This window comes from Lagenorhynchus albirostris, chromosome 7, assembly GCF_949774975.1.
Source record: "Lagenorhynchus albirostris chromosome 7, mLagAlb1.1, whole genome shotgun sequence".
Taxonomy (NCBI): Eukaryota; Metazoa; Chordata; class Mammalia; order Artiodactyla; family Delphinidae; genus Lagenorhynchus; species Lagenorhynchus albirostris.
Genome location: NC_083101.1, coordinates 64,096,954 through 64,112,955, shown reverse-complemented (window position 1 = coordinate 64,112,955; position 16,002 = coordinate 64,096,954). Strand labels below are relative to the sequence as shown.

General features: G+C 39.5%; 1 protein-coding gene across 3 annotated transcripts in view; it reads left to right on the top strand.

Moving 5' to 3' along the window:
- The first annotated feature begins 6,200 nt into the window (after positions 1-6,200).
- ZDHHC21 (zinc finger DHHC-type palmitoyltransferase 21) overlaps positions 6,201-16,002 on the top strand; it is a 68,998-nt gene continuing 59,196 nt past the window's right edge. For all 3 annotated transcript variants that reach the window (XR_009541372.1, XM_060153480.1, XM_060153481.1), the window contains exons 1-2: positions 6,201-6,265; positions 13,501-13,629. The gene's annotated coding sequence lies outside the window, so the exon portion shown is untranslated. The remainder of the gene's footprint in view (positions 6,266-13,500; positions 13,630-16,002) is intronic.

Below are 16,002 nucleotides of genomic sequence, written 5' to 3'. Positions count from 1 at the left end.
CGTCAGGCTTCAGGGGAGCTGTAAAGGACAGGGATGGTGGGAGTGGTAGTGTGATACTTTTGCATGCTTGCTAATATCGTCTCCATAAAACAGCATCAACTGCTGCTGCTGCACACAGTGTAAGTTTAACATGCTCCTTTAATATTTACAGCATGCCCGTAGAAGATTCCAGTGATTTCTGTGGCAAGTAATGAATGACAGCACAACCATGATCAGACATCTTCAGGAAAAAGTCTCTCAGAATGCTGGTATTCACAAATCCAGACCCAAGGACGATTCCTGGGTTCAGGATTTTCTAAACCTAAGGTTGGCACCATTTCATTATTGCCTACATGGTTCTGTAGGGTCATATCTACAGGTTCTCCCCAAACAGCCAAAGTGGACTAGGAAAAGGTGATGGGAACAAGGGGGTCACTTGCTAATACAGGTATCGTCTTGGGACAGACTTTTTGTTTTTGTAATGCAGTTACAGTGAAAGTTACTCCTTGACTAAGAGAGCAAAGAACAAAGATATCAACAGAAGTGTGTGTGTGTGTGTGTGTGTGTGTGTGTGTGTGTGTGTGTGTGTGCGTGTGTGCCGTGCATGTCTATCAGTTTGGCAGGTATGGCTATCCAAAGCAGCACAGGTATTTAATAAACCCAAGATGTGGTCAGCACATTCTAATAGTACATCAGTCTTTCACCATCGCTTGCACTGAATTCCTCAATTACGCATTTGCTTGCCCCATGCTCTTCTCCACTGTGACACTCTGAGCCTGCATTACCTATGGAATTTTCCCAGGCATCTCTGTTTGGTGGTGCACCCATGTCAATTACACTTTTTTTTTTTTTTTTTTTTACCACTTAAGGCTACAGCTTCCTGCTGTGGCACTGCAGGGTGTCAAAAGGTGAAATGCCTCGTGGCCTCAATTTTTTTCATCTATATTAGATGTAGATTCCATGAATCCAAACCAGGTCTGTTGAGTTAGTATATGTAGAAAACAACCAAAGTAAATCCTCTAAAGTGTTTTACAGCCATAAGTACTATTATGCAGAACAGCAGAAAGTACTATTTTTATTATCTCTGGCATCTGGGTTTTCTTTGAAGGACTCAAATTGTTTTATCCCCCTAGTCAACATTATCTCCACATGAGCCACGTGGGCTGTCCTTTTTAGTCTCTTCATCCCCTTTCCTAGTGCTGAATATTCCCCTATTTTCTTCCCCTTTCAGAGAGCCCAGCACCTCCTGTTCTTGTGTCTGCACAAAGATGGAAGCCATTGAATTTGAACTCTTAGCCTCCCTCCTCTCCCCTTCAAGATTTCCCACTTGGTCACCCTCTGGCTCTTCTTTGCTCTGACTTTGAGAATTAAGCAGCTGTTTCTTCTCTACCAAAGAAAACCCTCCTATTTGGACTCTTGATTCTACTGGTGCTCCTGCCTTACACTTTGTTTAAGCTCCCAATTCTAACTTGTCTTCCTCTTCTCTGTTTTTATGGTCTTGTCTTGTCGGTTTTCTCCGTCTCTTTCTGCTGTTTTCTTTATAATAACATCTCTCGATGAAAATCTCACTCAATCTTTCTCTGTCATGCAAAGAGGTCAGTATCATCAAAATTGCCCTATTTTTAATACGTTGTTTGCATCGAATCAGGGCAGAACTTGCCATCATCTTTCTAGACCCATTTTATTTCTGTCTTGGAATTCTGTTAATCCCATTTACTTAGAATAAGCTGTTTTCTGAAAATACCACTCACAAAAATAGTTTTTAAAAGCATTTAAAAACCTTCTATCTCAATCCATATTTCTCTAAAGGATGAAGGATCAGGGGGATCTGCCCAAAGCATCACTTCCTCCCATGTTGGAAGAGTCCACATGTGAGACTGCTGAGTCTCATTGCTGAGAATGGCAGCTACTTTGCTATGCCTTTGACACAGAAAGGGAGACCTCTTTCCTGAAGAACCTTGACTTTTGAGTCCTGACAACAGGGAGCTTTCATTATCAAATGGGTTCTTAAAACGTACTCAGCCAAAGACTACCAGGAACAAGTCTGTAGCATGAAAAAAAAGCAGATTTATTGCCTTGGAAAAAGGGAGGGCACATCAGAGGAGTGCCTGCCGCTAGACAAGCAGGAAGAGGTAGGCATCTTTTGTGAACTGGGCTCTCACTGAAGGACTTTGAAGAAGGTCTAAGGGAAGCAGGGATCAGTTTTGCATTGGTTGTTGTTTTGAGGTACCAGTAGAAAAAGAGGCAATTAACTAGGAACTGGGTGTTTTCATGAAGTGAAGGTGTCAAGATGACTGAGCAATTGGGTATCCCTAGTAAGAAATGAAAATAGCACGTGGTCCGGGGCATCACTGGTCAGTAACCACCCAAAGAGAGGGTCGTTATTGTAATTTCTAACTGCTCCTTGATCTTGGCAGAAACAGTGTTTTCTATTAACGTTGCAGCTGCCTTCGTCTGTGTCTGTCCTCCCAGCCTGATTAGTGGCAGGGCTTTTTTCTTTTTTTCTCTTTTCAGTCCAAGTTGGTTTTCCCTCTTTCAATTCCAAACAGATTTTCAGCATCCCAGACTCTAAACTCACTGAAATACATTTCCCCACCTAACCAATTGTAAGTATTTGGGTTCATCTTGATTTAACTTAATAGAAAACTCTAGAGCAGACATCAAGCAACCTTAAAAAGTTGAGGCAAAGCCATGTGGTTTCACTCCCAGGTTCCAACTTAGGATATTTACAACTTTTCCAAATGCCCCACCACTCTGCCTTTTGATGATGCCACTGCCCTCACAAATAGCCTTTCTAGATTAGAGCAGGTCTATTACCCTACTCCGAAAGCTTAATGGCCCCTCATTGGAAATCTCATTGTCTTTGAAGCTCACCATGATTTGGCTCTGTTCTACCTTTCCATTCTCCTCTCTTTCTATGTGTTTCACATTTGAGCCACATCAGAGCGACCCTTGTACTTCTACACTTCCATGCCTTTGCTTACACTTTCCCTCATCCTGGAGGGATCCTCTGTCCCAATCAAAGTCCTATTCTCACTTATCTGAAGCAAGAAGTTTCTCCAGGAAGCCACTCCCAAATCAGCCTGTTGACACTACCAGCTGCTTCTTTAGCATTCCCATAGCACTTTGTTTATGCCTCTGGTTAGCATTGCTTTTCTTCGGTCTCCTAAGAACGCAGTGTTTTTTAGAGTTATCCCTGATATTTGGGGGGAAAAGTGTTATTTTACTGACTCTCTACGTCCTGGGGAACATAGAACTCTCTACGTTCTTAACCTGAAGTTCATGACTTCATGTCTGGGGACATGGGAAGGTGAAGTATCTTGTGAAACTTTATGTATACGTCTGTATGTACACGTTATATAATTGTGTAACTTGTTGGGAAGAGGGTCTACAACTTTCAGCAGATGCTCAAAGAGATGTGTAACCCCAAAGAGGTTAAGAATAACTATTAGAATATTAGACTGTTGTGGAATGGGCACTCTGCCACTCAAACAGATGGGGGAGAGGAATACAAACAACCCAGAAATCATGAATGTGCATCAGATGTGGGTGCTTAGGGCATGGTACCCAGCTGGGCAGGTGGAGAACTCTATCCACCCAAAGCTGCCAAGGGCTATTTGCCAGTACTGATTAAACTCTGGACTGTACTTTCACTGACTTTAGGAAATTGCAATAAAATTCTGTCCTCCCCCGTCAAGGCACAGCAGCACAGTCATTGGCTGAGTTTGTCCACATAAATGCCCTGACCGTGCCTTTGCTGAGAAGCCAAGTTGGCAGTGGCAGCAATGCCACTTGTCCTCATCTACTTTTTCTATTCCCAGATAAATTTTAGTTTGATTAATAATCACATTTCAGTCTGTCACAGGCACCATGAAGACTAAAATTCTGGAGGGAAAAAGTAGTGCATGACATATATCTTTTCTCCATCCTTAGACTAAATAGAAAAGCTCCTCAAAAGGATTATATGATGCCATATCTTCCTATTCTCTCACTTTAACACAGGTGTCTAAGTATATGGGTTGCAAGACAATACAGTCAATGTTGAGCATGAATGAGACAGCTATGACCTGACCTTCAGTGCAAGAGACAGGCCCTTGATGATACTGCCCATGAGAAAAAGACTCATGATTTTGAGAATGTTTTTCCTGCCACTTCTTCCATGCCTTTCTTAGAAAAGTCTCTGTGGAACTGACTTGGCTAATAACAGGTTAGCATTAGAAAAAGGCATGAAAAATATGTACACTTCCAATAGTCATGTGCATTCACATGCCCATCAACTAAGCCTCATTTTGGCACCTGTTGAGATCATTTGCCACAGCTTATTCTCTCCCACAAGGGTATGCAAAGAGAGAGCAAAAGAATATGCTATTCAGCACCAGGGTTTAGGGGGCAAAACTCCATGTTTCCTCTTCCTCAAAGTGACTAGTTATCATTATTACTTCTTTCTTTTCAAACAAATCCAGTTACAAAAATCCTACAACAGCAAAAGCATTATGAAAATCAATGATAATTCTTCCAAAAGCAAGTGTGACTGCCTTCAAACCTAGCTATTCGTGAGCGAAGGAGCTTACTTCTCAATCTGAAAAGCAATAAAACTTGCATATAGTCAAATCAACCCCTACCAATGAGTTCCTTTGGGACTAACAGATAATATTTTAACTCAGTAATTTTAAAATGAGCATGCATTAGAATCATCTAAAAGGCCTGTTAAAATACAGATTGCTGGGCTTCATCCCCAAAGTTTCTGATCCAGTAGATCTGGGGTGGAGCTGGAGAATGTGGATTTCTCATGAGTTCCGAGGTGATTCTGATGCTACTGGTGTGGAAACCACATGCTGATAACCACTGATGTAGGACTTTAAGGTTGTGAGGTATTGGTAATTAATTCAGAAACCAGGACATAACATGTTTTAAACTACCTAGTAATACAAGGTAACATAAGGGTCCAAAATAAGCTACAGTGTGTGTGATATTGAGAGAGAGGGAATTCGGGGCTGGCAGGATTTGAGCTGACTCCCAAGTCCAGATGGAATTAAGATCATCAGAGAGGAAGGTGGAGGGCATTCTAGGATGGGCAGAAGAATCAAGTTAGTTAGAGGTAAGACTGGAGGGGTAGGTAGGGACCAGTTTGTGGAGAATGGCTTTCAATGCCATTCTATAAAGAGTTCAGATTTTATGTAGCAGGTAGTATTTCTTCCATTCCCACATTATTCCTCCCATGGCATGCAGTCACAAAGCTCTAGTTCCAGGTTACTGCAAACATTTTAACCTTCCCAAAGTATTGTTCAGCTGAGGTGAGTGGGAAGAGGGAAGGTTTTAGCATATCTCTGATGTTTGATGAAGATACGAATTGAGATTGGGAGTTGGATTATTTGCAGTGTAGAGTCAATTTATTTTTCCTAGGTTGGAGGGATGGGAAAGCCAGCAACTTTTGGATGGCATCTGAAACACTAAGTAAAGCTTGTTTCAGTATGGATTTTGGTTGCTGACAGGAATACGAAAAAATCATGGATGTCTTGGGCAACTGTGGCTCTTGAAGTGGGCAAGACCATTCACTAGAGGCCAGTGCTTTTCAATCTTTAAGGTGCACATGTAGGAATCATTTGTAGATCTTGTTAAAATACAGATACTGATTCAGCAGGCCTGAAACGGTGCATTTCTAACAAGTTCCCAGAGGATGCTGATGCTGGGGACTGCAATTTGAAGCAAGGTACCAGAGGACATCCAGAGCGCGTTAGGGGTAGAGAGGCCCGTGGGGCATCCTTCCCGAAGTACGGAAGGAGGATAAATGCGATCCTTAAAGAAAGGCCCTTCTCCAGTCACTCAGGAGAGCGGGGACAATGGTGTGGAAGGAGGAGGAGAGCGTGGGCAGAGCTGGGAAGGTGGCAGCCGGGGAGGGCGGCGGCGCCGAGGTGCGTCAGGTACGGGTGTTCGGGTGATGGCTGTCCGGCAGGGCACATTGCCGCGGCGCGTCTCCGCGTGCTCGAGGCGCGATTTCTGGTCTTTAGGCCCTCGGCGGCTCCCATCGCGGCTCCCGGGCGCCCAGCTGGGACCGCGGCGGCGGCGGCGGCAGCCGGTCACTCCACCGCGCGGGCGGCGCACACCTAACCCGCCGGTCCCGGCGCTCTGGCTCCCGGAAGCGGAAGGGGAGCGCGGCCCGGCTAGGGCGGTGGCGGCGGGACTAGAGGAGGAGGAGGAGGCGGAGGGGGAAGAAGCGGAGGTGGAGGGGGAAGAGCTGCCGGCGGCCGCGAGAACAGCGGCGGGGAGAGGCGAGCCCCCGGCGCCGGTGAGTGTGTGCAGGCACGAGAACGCCACGGCCGCCCCCCCGCCCCCGGCCCCTGCAGCCCGGCGCCCGGCCGCCCGCCCCTGGCTGCGCCCCTGTTCCGCGCCCTGTTCCCTGCCCGCACCTGCCCTCGCTCCCGCTCAGAACCCCGGGTCTTCTGCGTGCCCTGCCCGCCTGGGGCCTGGCCTTTCTCCCAGCATCTTCAGCCAGAGCTGCAGCCGCCCGCCAACTGCCCCTCCTATAACTGGTGGTGGGTGGGTTCGTGCTCCAGTCAAGATGATTTGGGGTAGTTTTTCGTGTGTGTGTGTGTGTGTGTGTGTGTGTGTGTGTGTGTGTGTTTAATTAAAAAAAACCTTTGCCCTGAGTTTCTCGCGTGTGAACTGTAGTTTCTCTCTCTGTACCTGCGCCCGGAGACCTGCGTAGGGATCTGGGATTTATCCTTGCCATCACAGCCTTTCATTCATTTCCAGATCGCTGGGTGAGGCTTCAGAAGACTTGCAGGAGGAGAAATAGTTTGCTCCTTTACTGACCTTCTGCCTCCCTCCCCCAGATTCAAGAGTGGTTTTAAGAAAATGGCTTATGGATGGCAGCAGTTTGCACTTGTTACCATTCACTGTAACAGACCGCTAGATTTTAACTGGGGAGTCCATTTAAAGTTGTGCTCTTTCTCAAGCTGTATTTGGAGCGTATTTTAAGATCCCTTGTGAGTCAGTGGAGGATGTCTGTATCTCTAGGGCTAAGAAAACCTGACCAGTTTATTACTTGAAAATATTGCTATATAGCAGTCTATAAAAGTACAAGAGGAAAAAAAAATCAAGGTCGTTGTGAGCAGGTCATAAATCATAGTGTAAAGTTACAGTATAAAATCATGACAACTAACGATAATTAAGCATGCAGGTTAAAAATATTTGTCAGATGGATCCAAGGCCTAATATGTGTACTTTAAAAAATTCACTGCCTTCCTTGTAGTAAAAAGTAATAATAATTATCATCTGATGATTGCTTAGTATATGCCATTCCTGAACTAAAAGGCCTTTGGTGTAATATCTTGTTAAATCCTTCCAACTCTTTAGATTTTATTTATTTTAAAGATAAAATCCAGAGAGATGCTTTATTTTGCCGTAGGTGTGCTAAGTTGTCATGGCAAAAAAGATTTTTGAAGAGATGAGAAATCAGTTGGAAAGAAGGAACCAAATGATTTGGTGTCGTGGAAAGAAAAACTAGATTTTAGTTCCATTGCTGTCACTATTTATTTAGCTGTGGGGTCATGGGTAGGTCAGTGACCCATGCCATTTTTCATCTATACAACCAGGAAGTCAGGATAAATTCTTTAATGCTTATTTTAGCTTTCCCATCCTTACTTGGCATATGCTAAGTTTGTAAATAATTTAAGACCCTTTAACATGTTAAAGTTACTTTTAAAACATTTACCTGAAGAAGTATTAGTAAAATTATATCAAAATATAACCAAAAAATGTATAATTCCATACTTTTAGAATAATATTTGGTGTCGTACTATTCCAGAATTCCTCATTTTGGAGGTAAAACAATAGGATTATATTAAGTCCCTTCAAACTGTTGTGACTTCTGTTAAATTTAACGTACTTTCGAAGCCGTAGTTGGAATAAATGAACTAGAGCATATTTTAAATAAAACGGTGTCACATTGCCTATCTCTGGGGTGTTTTACTTAATAAAAAGAAATTTAAGCATTTAAAAATGCAAACATGTAACCATCAGCTTAACAGGTATGTTCTAAAGAAGTAACCAGTGAATCATAAAATTTTTTACTTATTTACGCACTGCCTGATTTCTCTAATTCATAGAGACTGATTCAGAACCTGTGGAAAAGCACATGGATAGAATAATGTCGTGTATTAGTGAAGAAATGAATTTAGAAGTCTAGTAATGTCTCCATGGAGCTTTTTTTCAGGAATTGTAATTGAATGTGAGTCAATAAAATCTTTTTCAGTGTAGAAGGCTACATAGTGGCGTTATCAGTACTACCAGGCATAACAGGGAAGGCGGAGGAAAAGCTCTTTTTATTACCAGGAGGTTGTTCCTTAAGCTCAGTTTTACTTTTATATTAAGGAATGAAGACATTTTATATTACTTTAGTAAAACATTAGGGCTCAGTTTCAACTTTTCAAATGCACTAAGTATAAACGGCATCGTAGCATGTAGTAGAATAATCAATGAATTAATACCTCTTATTAAAGTTGAAAATGTTTTGCTTTGAATCAGTAAAAACTATAGGTGAATGACATGAAGAAAAATGGAAAAACACCAGTCTTGCTTATTATCAGAGTAGTGATTTTTTGTTTCTTTATTGGAGTATAATTGCTTTACAATGGTGTGTTAGTTTCTGCTTTATAACAAAGTGAAATCAGCTATGTACCTACACATATATCCCTATATCTCCTCCCTCTTGCATCTCCCTCCCACCCTCCCTATCCCACCCCTCTAGGTGGTCACAAAGCACCGAGCTCATCTCCCTGTGCTATGCGGCTGCTTCCCACTAGCTATCTATTTTACATTTGGTAGTGTATATATGTCCATGCCTCTCTCAGAGTAGTGCTTTTTTTGGTTAAGAATCTTTGGTAAATTGAGTTAGCCTAGTTTAAAAAGCATATCTTAATAGACTTGAAATAGCACTGCTCTCCATGGTAGCTACCTTCCCCAAAATATCTTAAAGTGATGGTAGATTATTTACTTATTTCCCTCTTGTGATGTACCATGGGAAGAAACGTGGTATTTTCAAAGTTTGTCTTCTGCGTTTTAGGCCTCTTCTTTCCCTGTGCTTTTCCTCTCAGATAGATTGACTTGATCCATTTAAGAGACTGAATAGGTTTCTGCTTTCTTCATCTCTCTGTTGCTGCCACTTCCACAAAAGGGCAAGTTAGGTAAAAATTAGTATTTTACTACTCACTGATTCATTCAATTTTAACTTAATGTGCTCCACTGTGATCTCAACCAGGCTTCTGATTTTAAGCCTTTTATCTGTAATTATGGAATGAATAACTTTTTTACCTGCTGCAGGATTTTCAACTTCAGCAAGCAAGGAGAGATTTTTTTTCTTTTAGTGTTATTGGTTTTAAATCATGTCTGCTCTGGTAAAGCCTGGTGTGAAGGAAATCTAATTTAGCCTTTTGGTTTGTGTGTTCTTTTTTTCAATCTGTTCTTGGTGCAGTGGGTACTAGATAGAGGTAAGTAGCTGGCTTGCCTTTCCTCATGGAAGAACATGTCTGATTCACACCCAGGAAATGCCAGAGTCTAACTTCTGGCTTTTACTGTAGCTGAAGTTTTTTCCTTGTGCTGTTTTTGGAGCAAAGGTTACCCGTGCCTTCTGTTCCTACCCTGCATTTAACTCCAGTTCTTCCCTTGCCTGTCCTGTCCTTTTTCCCACACCCATACCTTCCTAAATGAAGAGCCCTGCCTAGACATTTTGTACTGATTGAAACAGTATTTGGTAGTCTTTAATTCATATCATCACACACCTTCCCAGTTATTTTTGCTTTTTGTTGGGAGATTCTGAAGAAGTGTGTCGTTGTAGTGCAATACTTTTAATAAAGGTATTAATTTACATTTTTTTCACTCACGAGGTGGGTACACAGAAGAGCAACAGCTTACGTTCAGTTCTGCCCAGAATATAGTGATGTAAAGACTTGTTCTAGGAAGTGGATTCTTGAAACCATTGATGGTACAGGTTTGATATGCTTTGACACTTTGTCTACCCACATTTTAACAGTCTTCCTGGAGAACTGAGCAATTGGGTCAGAATTCCCTACTTTAATTCTGCATTCTTCCTTAGCTTTTGAAATCACGTCCTGGTTTTCTGCCATGCTTCATTGCTTAATTTCCCAGTCCTTCCACTTTTACCTGAAAGAGATTTAGTTTACAGGCTTTAGTTCAGTCACTCTATTTTAGATCAGATCTCTATTTTTGGTTTTCTGCTTGAAGAGACCTCACGCCAGCCTTGTGGAAATACAACCTCCCTACATGCTTATAGTGTGATGCGAGGGAAAAGGCTGTGTACTGTCCTATCTGAGGTTTCTCATCTCTGACAAGTTCTCAGACTTCAGTGTTAGAGAAGGTAGGCAGCTGGGTATAGCTAAATTGTATTTAATGATGGTGACCCAGAAACACTGTTTCATCCTGGAGTTTGTAAGACTAGATGTACAACTCATCTTTAGTCCCCCCTGTCCTCCACCACCCCCCACAAACGCCCCTTTAAAGTTGCCATTGTTGGAGGTGCTTATCATTTGCCAGGCAATTTCTCTTTTAAGTATGACAACCACCTTGTGTGTTGATATTTTATTACCATTTTAGAGATGGTTAAACCGAAGCTTGAAAAGAAACTGAAGTTTGGAGAGCTAATAAGAGGCTGTTTCATAATTTGAATGTGGCTCTCTTAAGTGTCTGTGTAAGATTAATTTCCTACTCTATTGAAATAAACTGAATACCTCTGATATTTTAAAAATTGAATTACCTCTTTGGCTAATTAAAGACAGCTATATCCTGATATTTTAGGTAGAATTACTTGACCAATTTTTCAGAGTTGATAAAATCAGAAATTAAATAGCTGTATAAATATGTAAGATTCATTTTAAGCTGCAGTTATAAGGTTTAAATTTTATATATTTAAAAATTTTATATATTTGTGTATTAACCATTTTGTTTTGACCCTCGGGGGGGATTTTTTTTTTTTTTTTTGGTTTGCCCTGTAAATTGTTGATTGCAGTCTCAGATGTAGCAATGTTAAAAATACTTAACATTTTGTAGTTACAGAACTTTGAGATATTCTTTGTTATCACAAAATTTCTTGGGTTTTTAAGACTAGAATTGCTTTTATATCACGTGGGTGAGATTTGATTCCACAGTGATGGCGATGCTGAACTAGATAAAACGTTCATCTCATTTTGGATGCTATGGCTGTGATTTAGTTCTGATAACTGTAAATGTAAAGTAGGATTTTTTCCTTGGTTTTAAGCCAGTGAGTGACTAGGGTTTGACTCATGGACGGTTGACTTGTGCTGTTACCTAATGTTACTGATGGAAACTACTGTTTTGCTGCAACAGTAAGAAGCCACCCTAGAGTCATAGCTTTAGCAGAATTACTGACTTTGGCCATGTTTCAGAGCACTTCATCGTACCACACTTAATTCTGCTTGAGATCTTTTCTAGAAGAAGATGAATTCATTCATTGCCACTAGAGTAGCAGCTCCTTTACTAAATCATTCTGTATTTTGTCTCTAAGAAGCAAATGTGCAGCCAAAGAGACCACTCTAAATTAGCTTAGAAAGTTAGAGTATAAACAAGTTATATATATATCACAATCTAACAATCATGGACCATAGAAAAAGTGACCCTGGGAGAAAGTACAGTTTAAAAAAAAAGTCTGTAAGGGGAATGGAAATGTAATGATAATGATTTTGATGTTTTTTTCCACATCCTCAGTATGTAATAGATTCCTATTGCTGTGGTAAGCAGTATGCATAACAAACTCACAATTTGTCCTTTATCTCCTTTCTTGGAGAATGGTACCACCATTCAGCAAGACCCTAAGCCAAAAACTTGGGAGTCATCCTAGCATCTGCCCTTTGCATGATTGATCACCACGTCCTATCAGTTTTACTCATTAAGTTCTTATTCTGCCCTTTTCCAGCATACCTCCTGTCTTAAGTGTTCCTTCCTCACCCCCCTCCCCTCCCCACTTCCTTTAGAAGTTACTGTTTTTGGGGTACTTACCATGTGCCCTCATTTCTCGCCTGAATAACCAGTAAGCCTAGCTTATTCCATATAGTCAGTCTTGGAGCTTTATCCATCCACCCAAGTTCATTCTTCAAAGTGTTGCTCTTCTTTCCAAAATGCACATTTCATCATGGCATTCTTCTGCCTTTAATCCTTCAGTACTTTCCAAACTACTTTCTTCAGGGTGAAGTCCAAACTCATTGGCATGGTTTAACAGTGTTTTTTATTCTTAGATCACTCTCTTCTTGTAGGTCATGAAATCAGTCTAGTAGGCTGTGACCAGCATTATATATTTTTATTAAAGTGAAATATAATAAAATAGTACAGTATCAGAGTACGTCACATATAGTCAGGGTGAATATCACTTCATTAAACTTTTTCAGTTATATATTTTATATATGTGAAATATATACTCACATATCTCATATATTTCTGTGTATATATTACCAGATGTCCTGAACTATATTTCTTAAAGATGCTTGTGTTCGAAAGGTTAAACGCATTTTATCCCATGCTTCTATATGCAATGACTCTAGTCATTTCAGTTTACTTAGATTTTCTTTGCCTGCCCTTATACCTTTGCGTACTCCGCTCTCTTGTTCAGAAGAGCCTCGATTCTTCATCCACAGGTTTTGCTCTCTCCAGAAATCTTTTCCTGATGGTAACGTACCAAAAGAAATTTTTTATTGCAACCTTGTACACACAAATATTTACATAACTGAAAAGTTCCGTGAACCAATACCCTTCCTGTATGAGATGCATTATTGCCCCCTTGCCCTCTGTCTTACTTTGTCTTACTTGGTATTGATCATGTCTGTTTACTAGTTTGTCTCTACTGAGAATAGGGAGGGTCTCTTTTTTATCTATACCAGTGCCAAGGCGTAGTAATATAGATAGTGATAGAATTAGTGAGATACTGAATCAGTATATGTTTTCTAGAACTCTTTACAGTATTATTGTTTAAGCCTGAACTGTAGAAACTAACTTTAATGGTTGATTCTCTTAATGGTTTCATTATAGGAGGATAACTTTTTTCCTTAAAACATTTAAACTAATATGTGCTTCTATTTTAAACTCTTTATTTTATGTTTATCAATTGTGATTAGACAGTCCAGGCCTAATATCTTGATAGATATTACATTGGATTTTGTCACATCAGTGACCTCAGAATGTATTGTCATTTTGTGATTTGTGGTCAGTAAGTCTGATGAAGCCCAAATGCTGGACATGTAATACTAATTTGATTTTATGGGAACTGAGTGGTTTCGAAAGAGAGAACGTAGAATGTTCATGTATAATGGTAATCAAATAAAGATTTTGGGGGGCTGGCTGGATTAGATATGAAAGCATAGAATTAAGTGGAGTTGAATCATTTTATTTCTAAATTTAAACTTTTTTTTTGTAATTGACATTTTTTACAGTTAGAATATTTAGTTGCTTACAGTTTTTATCTTTGTTGTGAGATATTATTTGTTAAACCATTAATAGATTCGCACGGAGAACTGCTCTTGAGGAGAGATCCATTTGTTGGGATATAATAAAAAGAATGAATCAGGATAAAACCTCTAAATGCAAGTACCAGAAAAATTACAACACATCTCAGTGAATTTGCAGGTGGTAAGTGCATTTAATTTTAATGGGAATATGTTTCTGAATTGTGCGGCGTAGTATCCTTAAAGTGTTTTGTTTAGATGAATTTAACAATCTTTCATTTGCAAAAAAAATGATAGTTGCTTTATGTTTATATAAAATTTTCGTATTATCTTTTAACTACACATTTTCTTAAATAAGGCTTTTTCCATAGAGAAAAAAATCTGTAAATAATACAAGTTTCAGAAACATCTTCCTGAATTAGAAGTTTTATATGGCTTTACAGCTGATGCTTCTGTGCTGCATTTTTAAAGATATTAATTTTAAAAGCATTTCATATAAGGATAATACATAGTGATAAAGAGACGCTAAAAGTAAAAATTTTGTTTGTGCGGTTGTAGTGTCAAATCACACCTTATTGGCTATCTTTATTTTTCAGTTGGTCGAGAAGAATTTAGAAGTACATATGTCTATTAATAAACTTACATGAACACATAAATATATATATAAAATGTGACAGCATTCCTTCTCACTACTCTTTCCTTCCTCAGCCCAGTGGTAACCACTGTTAACAGTTTGGTAGATGTGTTTTCTTCCACCCATACAGAAATTACTTATACATATTTTTTTTCTAACAAAAAAAGAAACATGTTATACAACGTACATCTGAATACCCATCACCTAGATTCTACAACTAATATTTTACTGAACTACATCACATACTCATCCATCTCTCTGTCCACACATCAGTCCATTTTTTGAGGGGATCCATTTGAAAGTAAATTGCAGACATCAGTATACTTCCTTCCCCCTCTCCCCAGTCAGTTTACATGCGTATCAGCAATGGATGAGATTGTCCTTTTCTCTGTGCCCTTTCAACATTGGGTGTCACCTGTCTTTCTAGAATTTTGTCAGTACGAAGGGTAAATAATATACCTAGTGATTTCACATTTTCCTAATCAGTAATGATTAACCACTGGATTTTTTTTTTCTTTTGTGAATTGCCTCTCTGTGTATTTACTTTGTATGACTCTTACTAGTCATATGGTATATTCTTTTTTTCCAGGGATGCTTTGTCTTTTAATTTTGTTTCTGATGTGTTTTGAACTTCAGAAATTTTAATCTTTATGTGGTCAAAGGTGGCTTATGGGTCTTGTTGAAGATCTTCCTCATTCTAAGATTATAAAACCACTTGCTATATTCTTCTACTAGTTTTGCTTTTTATTTGGAATTTTGAAGAGAAGGAGAAATCACTGTGAACTAAGGTGCCAGGAAAAATTTCATATGGCGAGTGAGATTCAAATTGACCTTGAAGTGTGAGTTGAATTTAAATAGAGTAGACAAAATGGTAGAGACATTTTGGACAGAAGGAATGAGAGAGGGAATATATTTTTCATATTCATGGAACAATAATAAGACCACTGGCTGAGGTGGCGAGTCATATAAAACTGCAAGTTTAGAGATATTCATTTGGCTCCATTTCTTGTAAATTATTTTGGCTCACTTTTATCATTTTTTAAAATCTGCATTCTGGTGTTATAGTTTTCTGTCATGTAATAGTTTTCTGTCACTTTCTTTTCATAGTGACTTCAGTATTCTTCCTGAGGAAAATATGTGGTGAAATTTTGTTGCCTGAAAAGGCAAAAAAGGGAAAGGTGGTTTCCTACCAGAGTAGTTTGAACATTGTGAATATTTACTAGTCTAGTTTATTAGAGTTGAGTTATAATTTCTTTAAAAAAAAAGTCGTGCTGTAGTAATTTACATCATTAATGAAGTGAGGGCACTCAAGTATAGTTACCAGATATCAATCTTCAAAAATGTTGAAATACCAGTGTGTCCACTAGTTACATCAAAGAGTTATGAGCTCACCATTTAATATACAGATTAATATGTTGGATTCTCTAGCTGATGCAAGTATTTACAGATGCCACCCTTAAGACTGAGTAGCAGCATTGTGTTCAGTTTGGTTGTTGCTCAGGATGTGTAATAGTTTCTGTTCGGCCGTGAGCCGCGCCTGGTAGATAATAACTGAGTGGAGTGATCCTGCAACTTTACCAGTTACACGTTTCTGGTTGTAATCTGATTTGGAGCTCTTGGAAGGCTACTGTTTTCTTTTCTACAATCTAGTTGTAAGGATTATGTGGCACTAATTATGTGGATTAATTTTCACTACTCAGGTATTTAAAAAAGTATTCAATATCTTATTTGTTCATTGTTTTATTTTTCTCTCCTTAGCGCACTTTTCCTTGGAGATGCTTGTTCTTTTAGAGCTTGTTGTCTGTGTATGTTTATATCCAGGAAAAACAGACACATTTTTAACTATACTTTTCATTTATAGTTTCTGTTGTGAGGAACTCTTGCAGTGATAAGAAAAATTTGTTATTCTCTGGTAGAGGAGAA